Source organism: Ailuropoda melanoleuca, chromosome X (genome assembly GCF_002007445.2).
Source record: "Ailuropoda melanoleuca isolate Jingjing chromosome X, ASM200744v2, whole genome shotgun sequence".
NCBI classification, from domain to species: Eukaryota; Metazoa; Chordata; class Mammalia; order Carnivora; family Ursidae; genus Ailuropoda; species Ailuropoda melanoleuca.
In genome coordinates, this window is record NC_048238.1 from 22,663,245 (window position 1) to 22,687,733 (window position 24,489).

Here is a 24,489-nt window from a genome sequence, read left to right on the forward strand (position 1 = left end):
GTGGAGAGAAAAAGCCTTCACTCTTCTGTGAAAAGGGAGGCAGGCTTTCCAACCCCTCTTGGCTATCCTCCTGAATTTTCTAGGTGTTTCCCTGGTGGAAATGACAGTTTTTTAATCTGTTTTAAGAGCATTTATTGAAAGACACTGTCTTGGAAGCCAGTGATGTAGATATGGCAAAGAAACATATCCTGCCTCAAGGTATCAGCAAAAAAATCTAGACATTTTTCTTTTCAAATACTGGGTTAGGAACTTCCTAAGCCTGCTGTTACTCAAACTATTTAACTCTGAAAATCCATATTTGTTCTTTCTGGATTGTATTCTGCATATCTTGGAATCACTCTTTATAACATTAACAATTATTCATTTAAATTCTGTATTTGTTTCATTTAATAGAGCTGAGTCCCATAGGGAGATGCTGCAGATAGTTAAAAAAAAGGCAGATAAAAAATATAATAATAAACTGGTTGGAGAATGATAAAGACTTGGAAGCAGAATATTGATGCAGCCAGATTTTCATTTTAAAATGATTATTCAAACTACAGTGTGAGAAACGTGTTAGGCTTATTTTGCTTTGAAGGTAGTGGATAAGACGACTAGGTGAAAATAAGTATAAATATGTTTTAACAATGCAGATGACAGACAAGGTTGTCTTTACTGTATAAATATCACCATTGGAATAAAATTCACAAAGAGACTGTTTATGAGGATTAATTCAATAGCATTGAAAAACTTCATTAACACTTTATATACTTTCAGGTGAACTATTATGGATAACTTTTAATTTCTGATTAGCTGATTATCCCATAAACGATTTTTCATGGTCTAAAAAAAAAAAAACATCACAGGAAACATGGAATTAACAGAAATATATACTCATACATTCGTACAGGCTGTAAGTCCCCCCCCAAAACAAAAACAAAAACAAAAACAAAACCAAGCAAGGGCTCACCCTTGGCTGTCTCTGGCCAGATGCTCATGTAGGGGAACTGCTGCCCTCCACACCCGGCTGAATGCAGGCTTCCGGGCCTATGTTCCACCCACGAGACCTTCACGCACGATGCCTCTCCCTACAGGCAATAGGGGCGGATGTGACGACCTTTCTGAGACGAGAGGAGACGGGGCCTGAAGCGACCACAAAGCCGTCAGTAGTGGATGCACATTGCTGTGGCCTCAGACGGGCCATGGAGAAAATGTCTCCCTGCCCAGAAGGACAACGGACCAGTTACCTCCAGCAGGCATGACACCTCCTCCTCGCCCTGATCCAGGGCACAGCTTTGGGCTCCTGCTTTGCTAGCATCCAAGCTAACCTCTGCCACCAATTCTCCCCGTGGCCTGAACAAAGTCATTTCCTTAGTATCCTTGGTTCCTTTCTTGCTAGAGGGTCACACTCTCCTGCATTCCCCACGCAGCATACTGGAAATGAGATGCGAAACAGAAGTCTTAGTGTGATGCCTCACCCAGAACTCAGGTGCTCTTAGCAGTTGTCATATGACTCGACTCCAGGCTTGTTGGTAGGATGTGAAACTGGGAGTGAGCTAATAAGTACTGGCCGTCAATAACAGTGACCTTATGAAAGTATTTGCACAGCCAGGAACTTCTTTAGAAATCCTAACTTTGTGCATCCTGTACCTGTAGACTCAATTTCAGTGTATGTGACTAACTTGAGAGTTCCGTCAGGAAAAATTAAAAGAGAAACAGGAACGTCATCCGCTAGTCCACGTTCTGAACAGACGTTTGGTTTGGCGTTTTTCGAAGTGAACTCCTAGGCGGATCAGTGTTTCCCGAAGCAAGTTCCCTTTATCCAGCAAAGCCACCCTGCTGGGAGAAATCGGAAGTTCTTGAGCCCTCCTACCCCGACCAACCTCGGAGGGAATAGAGGAAGCCACACGGGTTACTGAGAAGAACTCAGAGGACTCCTCAGGTGCCGAAGGTGGAGAAAACGATTCTCTTCATCATGTGCTCTCCGGATCTCGATAGGACACACTGCCTGATTCGGTTTCAACATTCAGCTCTGAGGAATGGCATCAAAACCGCCGCCAGTCAGGGCAGCAAGAGGGGCTCGGCTTGCGGCAGAGGGCAAAACGTCAAGCTCAGAAGACGTGTTTCTTCAACCTTATTGGGATTAGCATTCCGACTATATAAAGAATAGTATTTTGGATCAGCAAATCCAGAGAGCACAGCTGCCTTACCTGCAGACTTCGCTTCAACGTCCACAGGGAGCTGCGATGGGTGAAAGCCACCGCAAAGTGTAGAAGTCTGCTTTCATCACTGCTGGGTAATTAGTACGCCAGAGCAACCGGACCTCTCTAGAACTTTGAAAGCACACAGAATCGTTTCCACAAAAAAATAAGCGTGCTGAAATACGGAAGACAGCTGATCCAGGCGAGATACATCAATGGGAAGAAAGGAATTATAATTCCAAATACATGATACAAAAGGAGTTTGGAAAACCAATCCAGGGACTAGCATGGCTTCCTGAGTAACTTCGGGTAATGGGCCAAGTGAAGCCAGGGACGGGAGGAAATGTAATGAACACTGCAAACCTTTTTATACACACTGGGGGGAAAACTAGTAATCATTACCAGTGGGACTGGTCGGGTTGCTCTGAACGCCCACACCTCTGTCTGGAGCCAGCAATGAGTCTGTTGAAATAGGGACCACAGCAGCTTCACGAGAGATATCTCAACAATCTTAATACAGTTAGGGTTCAAATTACATGAAACCAAGGACTTTGGAGCATCGAAGCCAAAGACACCACGCATTCTCACTGAATACGTTGGCTTAATCAGCCACAGTGATGCCAGCGATGGTACGAAAAGCACTGAAAAGTGCACACGTCTTCACACATTACTGGTAGGAGAACTAGCAGTACCACCTAGGTGAAGCCCATAGAAACAATGAATATGTCCAGATCAGATTGGAGAAACGAACCAGCCTGCTAGGTCTGGGCACCACATCAGTTTCAGAATAGACATTTCAACAATATTGATGTAATTAGGATTCCAAATATATAAAACAAAAAATTATCCTACAGCAACACCCCGGAGAAGAGGTACGGTTTATACAACGTTGGTGTAAGTCTCCACAGTCAATCAGACATCAGATAAGATGCACTGAAATGTGGACACCTATTCACAAGTCACTGCCAACAAAGCTAGTAATCATTGCCACTGGGAATCACCTAGAAACACAGGACCGCCCCCCAGATCAGTCTGCACTGAGAAATCAGCTTGCTGAAATATGGCTCCACAGGCGTATCAAGAGACAGATTTCAAGAATATTGATGGAATTGGAAGTCCAATGAAATGAAACAAAAGGAATTTGGAAAACCAAATCCACGGGCTAGGAGTGCTTCGTGAATTACTTCCGGTCATCAGCCAAGTGAACTCAGTGATGGGAAGAAATGCACTAAACGGTGCCCTCGTTTTAACACACACTGGGGGGGGAAACTAGTAATCTTTACCAGTGGGATTGGCCTCATTGCTGTGAACGTGAACACATCTGTCTGGAGCCGGCAATCAGACTACTGAATTAGGGACCTAAACAGGTACAAGAGAGATATCTCAACAATCTTAATGCAATTAGGTTTAAATTAAATAAAAACAAGCAGTTTGGAGCATCAGCGTCAAGGACGTCAGGCATGCTTTCTCAATACTTTGGTTAAGCAGCCACGGTGAAGCCGGCGATGGGAAGAAATGCACTGAAAAGTGCACAAGTCTTCACACATCACTGCTGGGAGAACTAGAAGTACCACCCAAAGGGAAGCCCATACAAACCCTGAATATCTCCAGATCAGGCAGGAGGGAGGAATCAGCCAGCTACGGCTGGGCATCCCCACAGATTTCGGACAGATATTTCAACGATATAGATGGAATCAGGACATCAAATATGTAAAACGAGGAATTATCCTACAGCAACGCCCAGGAGAAGGGGCACAGATTCTGACAACGTTGGTGTAAGTGTCCAAATTCAATCATAAATCGGATGAGATGAACTGAAAAGGAGACACGTATTCACAAGACACTGTCAGCAAAACGAGTAATCATTGCCACTGGGAATCCCCCAGAAACATGGAGAGGCCACCCAGGTCAGTCTCCCTTGAGCAATCAGCTTGCTGAAATATGGCCCCACAGTTGTTTCGGGAGAGAAATTTCGACAACACTTATGGAATTAGGATTCCAACGAAATGAAACAAAAGGAGATTGCAGCACTAAAGCAAAGGACACCAGGGATGCTTTCTGAATACTTTGCGGGTAATCAGCCACAGGGAAGCCGGTGATGGGAACAAATGCACTGAACAGAGCACAAGTTTTCAACGTCACTGGTGGGAGACTTAGAAGTACCAGCCAAAAGGAAGCCCTTACATACACTGAAAATCTCCATATCAGGCTGGATGAAGAATCAGCCTGCTATGGTTCGGCATCCTGTCGGTTTCAGGACAGATATTGCAACAATATTGCTGGAATTAGGACTCCACAAATGTAAAATGATGGATTACCCTACAACAAAGCCCTGGAAAACGGGCACAGATTCTGACAACGTTGGTGCAAGTGTCCAAAGTCAAGCAGACATCGGAAGAGATGCCCTGAAACGAGGAAACGTATCCACAAGGCACTCCCAGCAAAGTAATAATAATTGCCACTGGGAATCGGCTAGAAACACGGGAACGCCCCCCAGATCAGTCTCCCTTGAGCAATCAGCTTGCTGAAATATGGCTCCACAGGCGTTCCGGGGGAGAGATTTCAACAATACTGATAGAATTAGGATTCCAACGAAATGAAACAAAAGCAGATTGCAGCACTAAAGCCAAGGACACCAGGCATGCTTTCTGAATACTTTGGTTATTCGGCCTCAGTGAAACCGGTGAAGAGAAGTAATGTGCACTGAAAAATGCACAAGTATCCACGCATCACTGCTGCGGAAATTAGAACGCATGAGCCACAGGACACCTCCATTTCTTGGCATGCGCACAGCTCTGTTTCCCAAAAAAAAGGAGCCTGCTCAAATAGGGAGCATAGCATATTCAAGAGAGATACATCAACAATATGAATGGACTTAGGACTCCAATTACATGAAACAAAAGGAGTTTGGAAAACCAAAACCAGGGATTAGGTGTGTGTCGTGAACAACTCTGGGTAATGAGCCAAGTGAGCTGGCGATGGGAAGCAATGCACCTAACAGTGCACACGTTTTACACACACTGGGGGGGAAAACTAGTAATCGTTACCAGTGGGACCGGCCTCCTTGCTCTGAAAGCCCACACATCTGCCTGGAGCCAGCAATCAGGCTGCTGAAATAGGGACCACAGTGGGTTCAGGAGAGATCTCTCCACAATCTTAATGCAATTAGGCTTCCAATATCATGAAACCAAGCAGTTTGGAGCATGAAAGCCAAGGACATCAGGCATGCTTTCTGAATACTTTGCGGGTAATCAGCCACAGGGAAGCCGGTGATGGGAACAAATGCACTGAACAGAGCACAAGTTTTCATACGTCACTGCTGGGAGGTTTAGAAGTACCAGCCAAAGGGAAGCCCTTACAAACAATGAGCATCTCCAGATCAGGGTGGAGGGAAGAATCAGCCTGCTACCATTGGGCATCCCATCAGTTTAGGACAGATATTTCAACAATATCGATGGAATTAGGACACCACACATGTAAAATGATGGATTACCCTACAACAAAGCCCCGGAGAAGGGGCACGGATTCTGACAACGTTGGTGTAAGTGTCCAAAGTCAATCAGACATCGGAGGAGATGCCCTGAAACGAGGACACGTATCCACAAGGCACTGCCAGCAAAACTAGTAATCATTGCCACTGGGAATCACCTAGAAACACGGGAACGCCCCCCAGAATAGTCTCCATTGAGCAATTAGGTTGGTGAATTATGGCTCCACAGGCTTTTCAGGAGAGAGATTTCAACAATTTTGATGGAATTAGGAGTCCAGTGAAATGAAATTAAGGGAGTCTGCAGCACAGAAGCCCAGGACACCAGGCATGCTTTCTGAATATTTTGGGTTAATCAGCCACGGGCAACCTGGTGATGGAAATGAATGCGCTGAAGACTGCACACGTTTTCACACATACTATGGTCAAAACCTGTAATCATTACCAGAGGCTCGGGGCCTGGATTCTCTGAATGCCCACAGATCGTTCTGGAGCCAGCAATCAGCCTGCTGAAATAGGGACCCCAGCAGGTTCACGAGAGATATCTCAACAATCTTAATGGAATTAAGTTTCCAACTATGTGAAACAAAAGGACTTTGGGGCACCAAAGCCAAGGACACCAGGCATACTTTCAGAATACTTTGGGTCAATTAGCCACAGTGAAACCGGTGATGGGAAGAAATGCACTGAAAAGTGCACAATTTTTCATATGTCACTCATCAAAAAACTAGAAGTACCACCCAAACGGAATCCCATATAAGTATTGAATATCCCTAGTTTGGGGGAGGAAGGAATCAGCCTGCTACCTCTGGGCACTACATCAGTTTCAGGAGAGATATTTCAATAATATTGATGGAATAGGATTCCAAATATGTAAAACTAGTAATTGTCTTATAGCAAAGACTAAGAGAAGAGCCATGATTTCTGAGAGCTTTGGTGTACATGGCGGAACTATCTGACTAGGGAATACATGCACTGAAATGTGGATACATATTCACACATCACCTCCGGCAAAATCAGGTTTCGTTTCCACTGAGAATCACCTAGAAACACAGGAACGCCCCCCAGATCAGTCTACACTGAGGAATCAGCTTGCTGATTTAGGGCTTCACAGCAGTTTCAGGAGAGAGATTTCAACAATATTGATGGAATTAGGATTCCAATTAAATGAAAGAAAAGGAGTTTGGAGCGCTAAATCCAAGGAGACCGGGCATGCTCAGAATACTTTGGGTTAATCAGCCGCAGTGACGTACGATGACGGGAAGAAATTCACTGAAAAGTGCGTACGTTTTCACCCATACTATGGTCAAAACCAGTAATCATTACCAGTCGGACTGGCCTGGATGCTCTGTACACCCACAGATCCTTCTGGAGCCAGAGATTTGCCTGCTCCAACAGGGACACAGCAGGTTCTTGGGAGCTCTCTCAATAATCTTAATGGAATCGTGATTTCAATTAAATGAACCAAAAGAGTCTGGTGCATCAAAGCCAAGGACATCAGGCATGCTTTCTGAATACTTTGCGTTAGTCAGCCACAGGGAAGCCGGTGGTGGTAAGAAATGCACTGAAAACTGCAGACATTTTGTGAGTGAAGGTCTCGTGGGTCGAACATAGGGATTCCTGCAGCCTTGGGTTTCAGCAGTCACAGTGAAGCTGGGATGGGGCGACGGGCACCACAACGTGCACAAGTTTCCACACATCACCGGAGGGCAAACTAGCAAGCACGACCCACGGAACACCCTGGAAGCACTGCAAAGTCACATATTCTGGAGCCTGCAAACCAAGGAGATCGGACACTGTCTCTCAGCTGCTTGGCTGAAGCGGCTACAGTGGAGCTGGGCCTGAGACATGCTAGCACAGGAACCTGCACACGTTGTCCACCCATCACTGCTGGGAGAACGAGGTGCCGAGCGACCCCACGGGACTCCATGGGAAGCAGAGCAGCGTCCGCAGATCAGGCCAGGAGCAAGGAACCCGCCGCCTTCTGGAAGAAAGGAAAGCAACAGGTTGCAGGAGATGGCTTGCAAATTGGCATCTAGTCCCTAGTGAATACTGGCTTCGAGTAACTCATTGTGTGATCTGATGGGAATGACTCTGGATAGGCGGAGTCCCTTCTCTTCTCCAAACCTCTGAAACCTACTGCAGGCTGGCCGCAGAATTCCTGCCTTGCCAACCCGCGTTCCCAAACACACCATGTCGGCATGCCCAACCTGATCACCTAGTTGCAGCAAATTACATACGGTGGGGCTGGTTTCGGTGGGCTACGCCAGTAATTTATGAATGACATGACACATTTAATTGAGCTTAGAGAATATATACATGTGAATCCTTAAAATGCCTTTTCCCTTTGGTTGTTTTCTCTTGAAATGGAATGATTTTATTCTATTTAAATTAGAGGAAAAGAATAGCCATGATATCTGCTTTCTGTGCATTCCTTTAACTCGGCACAGTCTGTGTTCTTTTTGTATGGCCAGCTTCCTGATTTACCTACGTTGTTTAATTCTTGGACAATCTTCCTGCAATCACTAACCCTAGATGTAAGGCAGGGGTGGCCCAGTGCAGCTACAACATCACCACCTAGGTACTCATTAAAAATATAATCCCTCATACCCTTCTCCACATGTACTGGATTAGAACCTTGGGCACTGGCAATGGGCACAGGAATGTGATTTGCATCAAGCATTCCAGATGATCTTAGGGAATGCTGCTATTTCATATCCACTGAATGGCACAGGAAGAAGCACTTACTGGACTGCTGTGATCACTGAGGAGGATCCTCTTTTGACCACTGAAGTTCCTGATCCTCTGGAGCAGTCAATAATGTCACTTCACCCCATCAGTGCTGCAGCCCACAACATACAGGAGGAAACCACCACAGGTGTGAGTTCCTGCAGCTCTCTCCAGTGTTGTGCGCTCCTCATCATTCTCAGAGAATGTGTCAATAATCGATCATCTCCAGTGCTCCTTTGCACCAGTTACGTAAACATCTATTTTTGGATTGTAGGCTTTCTTGAAGAGCTGCTTTTCTCTCAGAGTTGTGAAGATCACTCATTGTGTGTGCAGTGAATTTACTGCAGGGCTGACCTTGATGGGGGCAAATGTTCTAAAGCCCTTTGCACTAGGCTTGAGAGAATAAGAAAACCATCTTTCCCTGTCTCATGAGTTTGGAGAAAATACCTCCCATTACAACTCTTTTAAAAATACTTTGTGAAGGAGTTCTGGTCCAGGATGGCAATGTAGGAAGAACTTGAATTCACCTGCTGTTGGGATACACCAAATCTACACCTATTTATAGAGCAATTCTTCTTGAATAGATATGAGGGCTACATAATAAAGGCTATATATGAAAGACCCACAGCTAATATCATCCTCACTGTGGAAAAACTGAGAGGCTTTCCCCTACAGTCAGGGATGAGACAAGGATGTCCACTCTCACCATTACCATTTAACATAGTACTGGAAGTCTTAGTATCACCAATTAGACAACAAAAAGAAATAAAAGGCATCCAAATTGGCAAGGAAGAAGTCAAACTTTCACTATTTGCAGATGACATGATACTCTATGTAGAAAACCTGAAAGACTCCATCAAAAAATTGCTAGAACTAATACATGAATTCAGCAAAGTTGCAGGATATAAAATCAATGTACAGAAATATGTTGCATTTCTATACATCAATAATGAAGCAGCAGAAAAATAAATTAAGGAATCAATTCTATTTGCAATTGCACCAAAAACAATAAGATACCTAGGAATAAACCTAACTAAAGAGGTAAAGTTCTGTACTCTGAAAATTATAGAAGACTTATGACTGAAATCGAAGAGGACACAAAAAAATGGAAAAGTATTCCATGTTCATGGACTAGAAGAACAAACATTATTAAAATGTCTATGCTACCCAAAGCAATCTACACATTTAATGCAATCCTTATCAAATTACCAATAGCATTTTTCACAGCTAGAGCAAATAATCCTAAAATTTGTGTGGAACCACAAAAGACTCTGAATAACCAAAGCAATCCTGAAAAAGCAAAACAAAATTGGAAGCATCACCATTCTGGATTTCAAGCTATATTACAAAGCTCTAGTCATCAAGACAGTATGGTATTGGCACAAAAACAGACACATAGACCAATGGAACAGAATAAAGAACCCAGAAATGGACCCACAACTGTACAGTCAACTAATCTTCGACAAAGTAAGAAAGAATATCCAATGGAAAAAAGACAGTCTCTTCAACAAATGGTGTTGGGAAAACTGGACTGCAACATGCAGAAGAATGAAACTGGACCACTTTCTTACACCATATACAAAAATAAATTCAAAATGGATGAAACACCTAAATGTGAGATAGGAAACAATCAAGATCCTAGAGGAGAACACAGGCAGCAACCTCTTTGACCTCAGCCATAGTAACTTCTTTTTTTTTTAAAGATTTTATTTATTTATTCGACAGAGATAGAGACAGCCAGTGAGAGAGGGAACACAAGCAGGGGAAGTGGGAGAGGAAGAAGCAGGCCCACAACGGAAGAGCCTGATGTGGGGCTCGATCCCATAACACCGGGATCACGCCCTGAGCTGAAGGCAGACGCTTAACCGCTGTGCCACCCAGGCGCCCCCATAGTAACTTCTTGCTAGTTGCATCTCCAAAGGCAAAGGAAACAAAAGCAAAAATGAACTTTTGGGACTTCATCAAGATAAAAAGCTTCTGCACAGTGAAGGAAACAATTAACAAAACTAAAAGGCAGCCCAGGGAATGGGAGAAGATATTTGTAAATGGCCTATCTGATAAAGGATTAGTATCCAAAATCTGTAAAGAATTTACAAAACTCAACCCCACCCCAAAAATTAATCCAGTTAAGAAATGGGCAGAAGACATGACTAGACACTTTTCCAAGGAAGACAACCAGAAATACAAATCAAAACCACAATGATATATCACTTCAGAGACTTATCAGAATGGCTAGAATGAAAAAGACAAAAATAACAAGTGTTGTTAAGGATGTGGAGAAAAAAGGACCCTTGTGCATTGTTGGTGGGAATGCAAATTGGTGCAGCCAGTGTGGAAATCAGTATGTAGGTTCCTCAAAAAAAATTAAAAATAGAAATATCATAAGATACAGTAATTCCAAAGAAAACAAAAACACTAATTCAAAAAGATATATGAACACCTATGTTTATTGCAGCATTATTTACAATAGCCAAGACACAGAAGCAGCCCAAGTGTTCACTGATAGATAAATGGATAAAGCAGATGTAGTATATATATACAATGGAATATTACTCAGCCATAAAAAGAATGAGAGCTTGCCATCTGCAACAACATGGATGGACCTAGAGGGTATTATGCTAAGTGAAATAAGTCAGAGAAAGACAAATACCATATGATTTCACTTACATGTGGAATCTAAAATACAAAACAGATGAATTAACAAACCAAAAGCAGAAATAGACCCAAAAATACAGAGAACAAACTGATGGTTGCAAGGGTGTGAATGGGAAAAATGGGTGAAGGAAAGTGGGAGACACAGGCTTCCAGTTAATGGAATGAGTAATTCACTGGAATAAAAGGTACAGTATACGGAATACAGTCAATGGTATTGTATTGTGACAGACGGTACCTCCACTTGTGGGGGGCACAGCACAACATACAGACTTGTGGAATCACTGTGTGGTACACCTGAAACTAATGTAACATCACATGTGAGCACAATAAACAAATGTAGATAAATAGTAGAAGAATGGGAGAAAGAACATTCTTCTCTTTTCTACCTCAACTCTCCTGCACATCTTAATTGAGTAGCAGGCTGATGGCGGCAGAACCAGGTCTGGTGAGGTCCTTTGCAAGATCATATACCACCTCATTGTGGAATAGGTTATTTGGCATGTAGTGTTTTCGTCTTTGAAGTCTTGGGCCACCCTCTCACTTAACAGGAGCTTTTAATATCCAAAGGAATGCAGATATTCAGGGATATGTCTGACCCACAGTACCTTAACTCAGAACACTTGAATTATTGGCACACTCGGTACATTTTTAAATCCTCCTCAAGACGTGTGGAAACAGACCTGAAGCTACATTTTAGTGGTGGCTACATACTGCTGTGTCCTCAGATTGACCTCATACCAGAGGTTTCCCCACACTGAAGGACATGGGCCAGTTACCTCCATCTGCTATGAAGCCTCCTCCACCTCCTAATCTTGGGCATTAGCATAGCTTTTAGAGTCGGTTTTTCTAGTTTCCAATCTCAGTTCTCCCACTTATTTGTTCTGTGGCCACATGCAAAATACTTAACTCTGATCTTCAGTTTCTTTATCGCTACACTAGACGTATCTGAATACCTTCCCTGGGTAGTGAAGGTGCAATGAGATGAAAACCTTAAGATGTAGTGCAGCTTTAGTATAAGCACATCACATAGTAGTTATCACCACTAGTCATACTGACCCACTGCCAGACCTCGTAATGTGACCACTAAACAGCATCAGTGACATACACTGGAATCTTCTAAATACAAGCTCTCAAAAGTCAACGAGGTCGACCTATAACACTACACTTACTTGAAATTTCTGCATTTTTTCCCTAAAGATACATTTATTTATATGAGAGAGAGAGAGAGAGTACGCCAGTGGGGGCAGGGGCAGAGGCAGAGAGAGAAAAATCCTCAAGCAGACTCCCCACTGAGCGCAGAGCAGGACTTGGAGCTCGGATCCAAGACCCTGAGATTGTGACCTGAGCCGAAATCAAGAGCCAGACACTTAACCAACTACACCCCCGGGCACCCCAGTCTTTTTTTTTTTTTTAACTTCTAATGTTTTCCTCTCTTCAAAAGCAAAGCATCCTTTTCACTATCATATGCAAACCTTCACAGAGTAGTGCTGTGATTTTTAAAGTCTGATCCAGAATCAGCATCACCTGGGCAATTAATAGAAATACAAATTCCCCATCCCACCTCCCCATACCTCACGAAAAAGAAATGGTGTGGTTGGGCTAAACAATCTAGTTTTTATCAAGCCCACTCTTGATGCAGGGGCATCCGAAAGTTTGAGAATCGCTATTCTCGGGTTTTTAACACTGAATGCCAATCAGAATTCCCTAAGGAGTCTGTAAACTCAAGTGAAGCACAGATTCTATAAACCAGAAATTTTGATTTAGTTGATGTAGGTTGTGACCTGGGTAACAGGCTTTAACAAATCCCCTCGGGATTTATTGTGCAGTTAGCTTGATAGCCACTTTTCTCCTGTCCAAATTTACCAAATACAGCAGGAAAAAAACTTGTGTTTCCATCAGTGTCAGGAAAAGACTTCACACTGACCTAACAAGGATTATGGATTCACCCCTAGACCAAGCACTTTGGCCAGGGGGATGGAGGATTGATTAGTGGAGTCATATCTTCTCCCCTGAGGTGTAAGGAAGTGAAATTTGGGGTTGTCTCCTAAAGATGCACCAGAAAAATGGGAACTGGACAGTGAAAAGAGCAAAAAACAGATGTCCAATTAATTAATTATTTGCCCTTAACTTCTATTATCATGTCTTTGTTAATGTTTTTGTTTGGTTGTTTATTATTTCAGTGCCTATCATGGTCACATTCATGTTTCTTCTCAATTATAAAACAGTTTCTTATTTTTCTTCCTAGAAATTATTACTGTTTTGTGCTTTCTGCATTTTTGAAATACAACTGCATCAGGACCTGTCACATTTTTCAATCATATATATATATATATATATATATATATATATATATATATCACAATAACTCTAATTCATAAAAAATTCTTACTCTGTTTTCTCTCATGTCACACTTATTGCACATGCTGAAGGCTTCTCTATTTTCTCATTTAATTTAGCAATGAGAAAATTATCACCTCAGTCATCTAAAAATTTCCCCAGAAGTTAAATTCATTTAATTAGACAAAAATAAGAAGTAAGGCCCAGCAATATCAGAAAATACTGAAAGATAACTATTTTGTAAACGTATAAGAAGTTATGATTGCATATATTTTTAGGCAATACTGGACAACTCAAAGTCATGAGAATTAGAAGTAAAAGAATTAGAATTAAAAGTGTTTTATAAAATGGAAAATGAAAACAGAAAGTTAGAAATCATTTTCACATATACCAAAAAATCACTAAGACATTATGTAGGACAAAATACTATACGTAAAAGTAACATACATAATATGATTCATAATATTATAATACTATACATAAAAAGTAACTTCAAAGTTTAACTCTGAGGCCTGGATTGCTCAAAGCCTTTACTTGCCTAACTTCTTCAGGGCTGGCCCTTATCCAGCTCCTGATATGTAACCTCTGAGCTCTTAGAATATCCTACCTGATAAGCATGTGTTTGTATATCTGATGCTTTGGGCCATACCAGATAGTTGATGCTAGTGATGTGATTTACGGTAAATACCTGTTTTGATAATGTCTGGCACTTTGAAGCATTGAGGCATCCTGCCTCAGTGTGTCGTCCATGAGGGCTGTAGATGGAGTTGCTAAGGTCAGCGGTGGACATGCTCCATGCTTACGTGACCAAGACTGTCAACATTCTGCGTGTGCCACAGCACGTTAGTGCTGGAAAAATGAAGCACTGTGTGTGCAACTCTACAGGAAGAGAGTAACTGGAAGCCACGCCTGGTGTCTCCTGGATTCCTCCCTATGTGCTCTTTCCCTTTCCTGACTGTCATATGTATCTTTTTGCTGTAATAAACTGTAATTTTAATAGCTTTCCTGGTTTCTGTGAATTCTCTTAAGAAATCATCTATCTTGAGGGTGGTGTTAGAGACCTCGAGTGCAAGATCTCGAGTGCACCAAGGAATAAATGATGCTAAAGTGTGAACACACTTCATGTAATTCAAATAACATGGGAATTACTAATTACGTGTGGAATGATCCTCACTTAAACTCTCTGGACAGTTGCCTTGAATCAACAACTAAATCTGCTGTGGTATTTTTAGGACCCTGCTCCTGCCTCAACATGACATAGCAGTCTAGGAGAATAACATTGTAATCTCCACAGATTAGGGCAGTAGCAAGGAATTAACCTTCTAGAAGAAATCAAGGCAGCAAATTTAAAAGAGATTTTTATATTATCTTAATAGAGTTAGAATTCCAAATTTTTAAAAACAGAGTTGTTTTGTTTTGTGTTTGTTTTTAGTATGCTCTACTCCCAGTGTAGTGACCCTAAAATTAAGAGTTGCATGTTCTACCAAATGAGCTAGCCAGGCACCCCCAAAACAGAGTTTTATATATCAAAAAAGCCAGTATCAATCAATTCTTTGGGCAGTTGAGCACGACACTCTTTTTGATATACTTAGTTTATGCAACCCTAGCAGAAATAGGGTTGGGTTATCTTTACTTAAACCTTTGAAATTGAGATCTCAGGATGCATAATTCCTTAAAGGAAAACTGGAATGTAATTCTTCAAGACAATGTCAGAACTAACCAAAATACCATGTGTGATATCATTGTCTTGTCACTCAAGGATCCTTACATGACTCGAGTTTGGAGGCTCAAAAGAAGTCAGTATCACTTCACTCTATCATTCAACAGAACATCACATGAGCATAGAATAAAGCCCAATTTTGACAGCCTTCAATCCTTTCTCTACTGACAAATTTCTGTTTATCTTTCACATACAGGAAAAAATTCAAAGAGGATTTTTTTCAGACGATTAGGGATGAAACGGATCATATAGGCTAAGTATGCAATCTCTGGATTTATGTTGCCTGGGTTCCAATCCCATAAACACCAATTACTACCTGTGTTAATTTGTATATGTTTCTTACTTCCTCTAACCCTGTTTTTCTCATTGATGAACAAAGATAATAGTACCTTATGCTGTTACTGAAGACTAATGAATCAATCCAGATAAAGTACTTAGTACTAAGAAAACAGTAATCATTCAATAACTGTTAAAGATTATCATTAATTATTCATAAACCTAATCTCAGCACTTTTTCTTTAAAGATTTTATTTATTTGAGAGAGAGTGCACACGTGTGTGCATGTAAGAGCAGGTGAGGGGGTGGAGAGGGAGAGAGCGAATCTCAAGCTGACTCCACACTGAGCACGGAGCCCCACGTGGTACTCAATCTCATGACCTTGAGATCATGACCTGAGCTGAAACCAAAGTTGGATACTCAACCGACTGAGCCACCCAGGTGCCCCTCAGTAACACTTTTATTTTGTTCCCCAAGATGCTGCGGCAGTCCCTCTTCTGAATGGCTTTACCCTTTTTGCCTGCCTTTCCTTGGACTTGTTTTCAAGATCAATCTCCTTTACTAAGGCAGTCAATGATTAAATACCCCAAGCCTCAACCCCAGGACATCAGTTTCTCTTTTCACTATTTTTGAGCAGTCCAGTTTACTTTTATGCTTTCAATTAGCAATTTATATCCTAACAGCTCCCAAAAAACATCTCCCTGTTACAGATCTCACTGCTGAAGTCCATATCTTAACATCTAATGGCATTCTTGCCATTTCTACCCAATCAGATAAAAGGTATTTCAAGATCATATGTAAAAGGCTATTGAGATTTTTATCTCTTGGCTCTGTTTTTCTTACACTCACTACTATCTGTGAGTGGTAGCTGTTATGGGTTGAATGCCTGTGTCCTCCTAAAACTCATATGTTGAAATCCTACCCCAACTGCGATAATATTAGGAGGTGGGGACTTTGGGAGAAATTGGATCATGAGGATGGAGCCCTCACAAATGGGATAAGTGCCCTAATAAAAGGAAACCCAGAGAGTTTTCAAGCCCTCTTTCTGCCATGGGGGGACACAAGAAGATAACAGTCTACAACATGGATGAGGGCCCTCATCACAACCTGTTCATACTTGCACTCTAATCTCAGACCTCCAGGCCCCAGAACTGTGAGAAATAAATTTGTTTTTTATAAGCCACCTAATCTATGGTACTTTGTTATGGCAGCCCTAACTGCACAAGACAGAAACCATGAAGCCATTCTGTTAGGCAAACCAAAATCTAGGGGTCAATCTTTTGTTTTTCTATTGTATCCAGTCCATTAGTAGGTCCTATATAACTCCCACATATTTCCATGTGTTAGCATCTCAACTGAAAAGACAGCAGTGATCAAGTATATGACAACAACTGCAACTTCACACGTGCAAAACTAATAAACATTAAATTTGAAAATCTCCTCATGTGCTAAGAATTACAAAGCCTGATCCCTGTCAGTTTTCTAAATTCCTATGCTACAGTCTTTTATAGGGCATCAATGTTAGTTCCTAAACAAAATGCACAGTAACAATGTTTTATACATTTGACTTTTTTTTTTAAAGATTTTATTTATTTATTTATGTGACAGAGAGACAGCCAGTAAGAGAGGGAACACAAGCAGGGGGAGTGGGAGAGGAAGAAGCAGGCTCCCAGTGGAGGAGCCTGACGTGGGGCTCGATCCCAGAACGCCGGGATCACGCCCTGAGCTGAAGGCAGACGCTTAACAACTGCGCTACCCAGGCGCCCTGACATTTGACTTTTAATAAAAATTATCCATTAGCTATTGCAATGTAACGAGATTATGTGTCACTAAGAATTGATTTGGTTTCTACTAATGGACTACCAGCAGTTACAACTAGATTTTGCTACTTCTTTAGTCATTTCTTTTAATGCATGAGCACTCAAGTTAATTATTGAGTTGACTTCATTTACATTTTTAGTGTTTATCAAAATGAATACCAACTGCATATATCCATAATTCAATAAATAATGCACATGATAAATAAAATGAAGGTTTTCTGGTGAGTATGGGTTTTATATAAAAATTAAATAAAACGAATAATCTCACATGAAACACTAAATTAACCTGTAGTGATATTCCAATATCTTAATCTGGGTATAGCAGAGATATCTTGAAGGTGCACTGATTTATAACTATATTGAGAAAAAAATGTATATATGAAACAGATACAATGCAAATTTATGTTCAAATGACATGATCTTTTAGAATTATTTTAATGCATTAGAAATCTTTAATATTTCATATCACATATTTGTTATTCTAATAATTTCAAGGGCAATGAATACTTCAGTTAACTTCTTTCAAAGGATATTAACAACTTTCTTTAAATAAAGGTAAAAACAAGAAAAAATATTAATTTGACATCAAACATGATAGTGCAAAAGGAGAAATGGCTTAGTAGATAAACTTTCATGGCCATTGGTAAGATAACATTATCTAAACCTTTCTGAACCTGGTGATTTTAGAATCTTAGACTCTCACTAGTACTATATGAATGCCCGTCTAACTGCTTATTATCTAGGAAGATAATCAGTTTCGTAACCTTTCTAAAGCATAGCACCATTCACAGCAATGCCTTAAAAAAATACTTCACAGGCCCCAAATTACCAACAAAATAAAATACAAAATCTAATAGCTACTGTTCAAGATATTTTGCCATCTGGCCTCTAACTGTCTTTCCAAAATTATCTCCCACTGTTTTTTCTCACACACTCTTATATTTTAGCCAAAATAAATTACCTAGTTTCTCCTGAATATATACTAAGTCTCTGCCCCTCAGTGGCTTTGTCTCAACTCTTCCAGTGATGCCATCTCATCAACCCCAAATCTAAACCATCTGTCAAGGTGTAGCTCACATGCCAAGTCAACCATGAAGTCATACCAGATTGCTGGGTATGATAGTAACTTCTCCCCCTCTAAAGTCCATCATCCCAGTGACTTTCATTTTGGCATTCACCACATTCTAGTATGCATTAAAAGTATTTATGCAGATATCTTACAATTCAGAATAAAGTGTTCTATAAGCAGAACCTTCTCTTTGATTTATCTTTTTTTTTTCTTTTTAAGAGTGCCTTACTCTCTGAGTATCGACTGAATAATTATCTTGCTAACAAGGGAAAAGTAACATTTAAGCTGATTTCTCTTCATTCTAACAAGTGTCCCTGTTTCTTTGCTGAATATAACAATGTAGCTCTGACATATCCAGAAATTTTTATGCATCAGTCTCAGAATGGTTAAACCACGCATGGAGCACTGGGTGTTATACGCAAACAATGAATCATGGAACACTACATCAAAAACTAATGATGTACTGTATGGGGACTAACATAACATAAAAAAAAAAAAAAAAGAATGGTTAAACCATTATGAGCTACAATTTAATCACCCAAACAATACCATAGTTTAATTCTTTGTCCTTACTCCTAAACAAACATTTAAAGGGATGTAACTATAATGATCTAAGTAATGGTAGTATTATACTTAGATTATTATATGACCTGGCAAGTGCAGTATTTCAGCCATGAGAAAACCTCTATTGTTTAAGTTGTACCTTTTTCTTTTCCAATGGCCCAGTACATAAATAAGGGAGAGAATATTTTTCCCAAAAGTGGTAATTCAGTCTCCTTTCCTATCTCTACTGGCTCAGTTATATCTCTTCTAAAAAGTGTGCAATTTGGTTCCAATATGATTACCTTCTTATTAACCAAAACGAACTCAAATGAATGGGGAGGAATTAAGAGCAAAGCAACCGTAATAGAATTTTGGAAAGTGGGACTGCAGGAAACCTTGGCTAAGAGATACTAAAATTATTATCTAATACAAAAGAAGTATGGTAATGGTAAATAAATAGATTAAATGAGTTTGCCCAGAAATAGACTCTTATATAAAATTTTAAGATATATAGATAAAACCCCCAGTTTAGTGGGTTAAAAAGTATTATTTATTAAATAGTGTTAGGACAAATAGTTGACTATTGGACAAAAAATTCTATCTACTGTTAACACAAGATACCAAAATATATATTTTGAGTGACCTGAGTGACTTTGAGTGAATTCTAAATTCACTTTGGATCTCAGAGAATTTCACTGTGCAAATTACAAAGAGAAAGACAAATAGAGTGACTTGATCTGTGATGCAAAGAAAACATGATAACATCTACAGAAGGACAACCTTTTAAGTTCTACTTAATAAAGAAACCTAAATAAATACGAGAGAAGTGAAATATTTTCTTATCATTTAAATAGTTAGAATTGTGTAAAACTTGGTATCAGCATAGAAAAAATATTGTTAGAAACATTAAAAGAGGGGAGAAGAATTGAAAAGATGTTTCCCTGTTCTAAGAGAGAGACCCTGAGGAGTGCCTGGGTGGCTCAGTTGGTTAAGCATACAACTTTTGATTTCACCTCAGGTCATGATCTCAGGGTTGTGAGATCGAGCCCCCATTGGGCTTCCTGCTCAGTGGGGAGTCAACTGGAGATTCTCTTTCTCTCCCTCTCCCTCTGCCCCTCCCCCCACTCATGTGTTCACACGCTCTCTCTCTAAAAGAAATAAATCTTTTTTTAAAAAAATAGACCTTGATCATAATTTCTTGGCTGAAATGTAACAACAAACTTTGTTTTAGAGGATTGCATATATTTGTACAGTTTCTCAGTTTAGGAGGAAATAATTATTATCTTCATTTTGCCAATAAAGTTAGTTGAGGTTTATAGAAATGTAATTATTTGCTTAAGGACTCACTAAGCCTCATTCCAAGATTTGGACTCTTTTACTGGGACTGCAGGTAAGTATCATTACCACTATTGCAACAAGTCTGGATGGTTTACTTGATCCATAGAAAAATAAACTAAAACAAGTTTGTAAAACAAAATATAAAAGTACAAATAAGATTATAAAATGCTGTGCCAGTGTTTATAATTGGTCTTTTAGTGCATTCAAAATAAGCAGAAAAGATACAGTTCCCAGCAGGCATCTCTTCCAGGGAAATGAGCTGAATCAAATCAGATGAACCATATATCATAGTGATGATATGGTCTGCTTTTCTTTTATGTAGATCCTGTTCAGTTGCCTCTGTGTGTGTGTGTGTGTGTGTGTGTGTGTGTGTGTATGTACTAAAAAAAGGAATTACAAATTAACCAAATTCTATAAGAGTCAATGACCCAACAAATTTAATTTTGCCTCCCTAAAGACTGCATTACTGAGAAAAAAATTGTATTAAATTCTACATAAGATAGGTGTACTTTATTAATTTGTAGAATAAAAAAGCAATATTTTGGCAAAGATTTATGCTAGAAATTCTGTGTAGCAAATGGTAAACTGAGAAGGTACAAGCTTACAGTCATTGCTTAGCAACAATCTAGGAAATAACTGTTAACTGTTAGAGACAGGTAAAATTCAGAGAGGATAAAATAAATCATTGTTGAAGCTTCTGAAAGAAATAATGCTTTCTTTCTGAGTTTAGTTATCACTGTTGGATACTATATAGAGACTTTTTTTTCCCTTGATCTGTTCCCATTCCAAGCCCTGTTTATTTCTCCTGATAATGTTTCAGTAACAATGTGCAACTCACTTTTTTGACAACTAAAGGAAGTTTTGCTTATTTCAAATTGCTATCATCTTGCATAAATACAGAGAGTAACAATGAAATCAAAACCTTAAATACACTCAGAAATATCAGATACATATACATAAATTTTCTGAATAGCCCAAAACTTTAAAACAAGTTGAAGGATCTTTACTGCCTGATTTCAAAACTTCTTATATTCAATATTCAAGAGAGTATAATATTGGCATAAAGAGACAATGGAACAGAACAGAACAGAACAGAAAAGAAAGTCTAGAAATTTGGCCAGTTAATTTTTGACAAGGATGCCAAACCAATCTAATGAAAGAAAGAAGAGTTACTCAATAACTACTGTAACAACTGAATAACCATGTGGAAAAATGCATTTGGATATGAATTTCACACTACACAAATGAACTTGAAATAGATCTTAGACTTCAATATAAAAGTACAAACTATAAACATGCACATAGGAAAAAATCTTTCAATCCTTGCTATAGAAAAAGATTTGTTAGGATAAAAAAAAGATAACACGTGGAGTGCCTGGGTGGCTCAGCTGGGTAAGCGTCTGACTCTTAGGTTTGGCTGGGGTCGTGGTCTCATGAGTTGTGAGATAGAGCACCACATTAGGCTCCGCTCTCAGAGGCGAGTCTATTTGAAGATTCTCTCCCTCTGCCCGCCCCCCTCATGTGCTCTCTCTCTGTCTCTCTCAAATAAATACATAAATTTTTTTTTAAAAATAAAATGTATTTCATCAAATATATAAACTTCTCTTTCTAAAAGTTAAAAAATGAAAACAAGGCACAGATCTGGAGAAAATATTTATAACAGATATATCTGAAAAAGGGACTTGTATCCAGAATGCATAAAGAATTATCTCAATCAATAATCAGAAAATAACTTTTAAATATGCACACAATTTATCTTTAGTAAATATTTCACTAGAGAACATTCAATAAGCACATGATCAAATTCCCAACACCTTTAGTCTTCCAGGGAAATAAAAATAAAATCCATAATTGGATAGCAATTCCTACCTTCTCTAAGGGGTAAATTTTAGAAGTGTCACAAAACCAAAAGTTGATGTGGATGTGGAACAACTGGAACTTCACAGAATGATGCTGAGATTACAAAACGGTACAATAACTTGGAAAACATTTAGGCATTTTCTTAAAAAGTTCAACATACTCTACCATATGATCCAAGCCCTCTACTTCTAGGTATTTATCTACTTCTACAAAAATGTTCATAGTCACTTTATTCATTATATCCAAAATCTGGGAGGAACTATAATCTCTATCAATTCATAAACAGGTAAACGATAAGTGGTTATTAACCACACAATGGAATTCTAAGTCAGCAATGAGAAGGAACTGATTTCTGATACATGCTAGAACATGGATGAACCTCTAAAACCCTACGCCAAATGAAGGAAGCAAGGCAAATTACACCACATATTGTATGAATCAATTAACATAAAATTACCCAAAAAGGCAATTTGGTAGAGACAAAAAGCAGGATTGTAGATATTTCAAAATAACCTTTAATATTATGTTTTCATGTGACTATTTCTTTGACTTTTATATTAGTTACAAATACCACATGTACTTATCTTAAAACTTGCAAAAAAATGCAAATGTATTTCCCTTTGTGGAAGGAAACCATGATTAGCAATCAAACGTGTGTATTAGCAAATGCAAACACACATACATAGTTACATAAATAATGTATTTATACATCTGTACACTTATTTGAAAGTCTTCAATTTATCTTTTTAATTGACATTGTGTCTTGAAGATGTTTTCTGTGAGTACATATAGATTTAACAGAGTGATTGTAAAAGTGGTATAATATTCACTGTATGGACACACTTTATTTTACAACTGTTCTGCTTTTCATGTACTTAAAAAAAAGAAAAAAGTGGTTTAATCGAAGAAGGGCAGAGTGCTACACTGCTGCTAAGAGCCTGGGCCCTACACGGAGCACTTTCTTTTTGCAATTGAATAAAGGAACACAGTATAACCAGAAATAACTTAAAGCCCTCCTGGTCCAGTCTGGACCTGAGGGGGAATTCAGTTGGTGGATCAGCTGACTAGGCCTTCTCTTTGGGACAGGTCACCCCCACCCCCTGGGTCTGGGAGCTTCCCCGCTCTTACTGCCTTTCTGAAGTTAATTCTTAAAGAGGGCGGAGAGCCTGGAAGGGAAAGCCATTGCTGGGGCAAACAAACAGGGAGCTGGAACATCAGAGCTCCCATCTTAAGGAGCCCCCTTCCCAGTACATGTTTAAGCAGCTGTGTCAGATACAGTTCTAGAAGCGGAATTACTATGAAAAGGAAAGGCAAATATAAAATTTGTGGAACAGTGTCAAATTTCTTTCCAAAACACAATAACATTTTAAATTCCTTCATAATCTGATACTAGGGTAAAAATATAAAAATTATCTTTTATTTAATTTACATTAAATACTAAGCATATTTAATACACTCACTGGTATTTTATACTTTATTGTATTTATCCTTTGACATTTTCTACAAATACTATTTGTTTCACAATCATTTAATTATTATTTGAAATACCCAAATTATTACATATTAAGCACATGTGAAAATATGAATATTTTCATTTTACTTTCACTTGTTTCATAAATTATCACATTGATTATTTTAATTATTTTATATAAATTACAGAATATAAAATGTTTTGTGCAAGCTGCATGTTATACAACTACTGTAAATATAAGAATTTTTGCTATAGGTAACACAAGTGTCACTTCATTTTCTTTAGTAAAAGTCAGCTTATTCATAAAATTTCTCATCCAGGTCAACATTAGAAGCAGATTAACAATTATAAGGAAAAAGGTTTTACTATTTTGAGATTATGCTCGGAAATATGCCTAAATTATTTTAATTAGCATCTAATTTATTCAAACATAATTTAATAAGAAATAAAGAAAATTTCGGGGTTTTTGCTTTTGTTACTTTTATGCTTGCTTATCCCCCTTTTGCTTTACGTGATGTTACTGTCAGATAACTGCATTTATATAATTACTTTGTATAAATTCAACACTTTTGATTGAAAAACAGCTATAAATTTTGAAGTTTTAGCATACAGCATATTCGACATATACATGAAATATAAATAATACTGATGAAATTAACAAATGCATTTCTACCAACATTGCCAAAGAAATAAGGACATTTACCAACATGTAAACAATGATTTAAAAGGCAACTAACCTCTTGTTAGAAGCCAAGCTGCTGTTGTGAGGCGATGTCATTGCGGGCTTTGAGAGGATGGCTGCCTTCTCAAAAGCAATAACGCAGAACTACAACCAGAATGAAAGAAAAAATAAAACCATCATCATTGAATTCTATATTCAGCAAGATTATCCTTCCAAACTGAGAATGAAACAAGACACATTCACATAAACAAACCTGAGACAATTTGTCTCTTGACAATCTAATTCACGTTGCTACCGGAAGTTTTTCTGGCTGAAGGGAAG

At 39.2% G+C, this 24,489-nt stretch overlaps 1 long non-coding RNA gene across 1 annotated transcript; it reads right to left on the bottom strand.

The window, feature by feature from the left end:
• Positions 1–643: 643 nt before the first annotated feature.
• LOC117797501 lies at positions 644–24,456 on the bottom strand. Its single transcript, XR_004622515.1, has 3 exons — positions 24,422–24,456; positions 24,224–24,312; positions 644–7,651 (listed from the first exon to the last, which is right to left on the bottom strand). It is a non-coding gene; the product is annotated as an uncharacterized LOC117797501 (long non-coding RNA).
• Between the last annotated feature and the right edge of the window lie 33 nt (positions 24,457–24,489).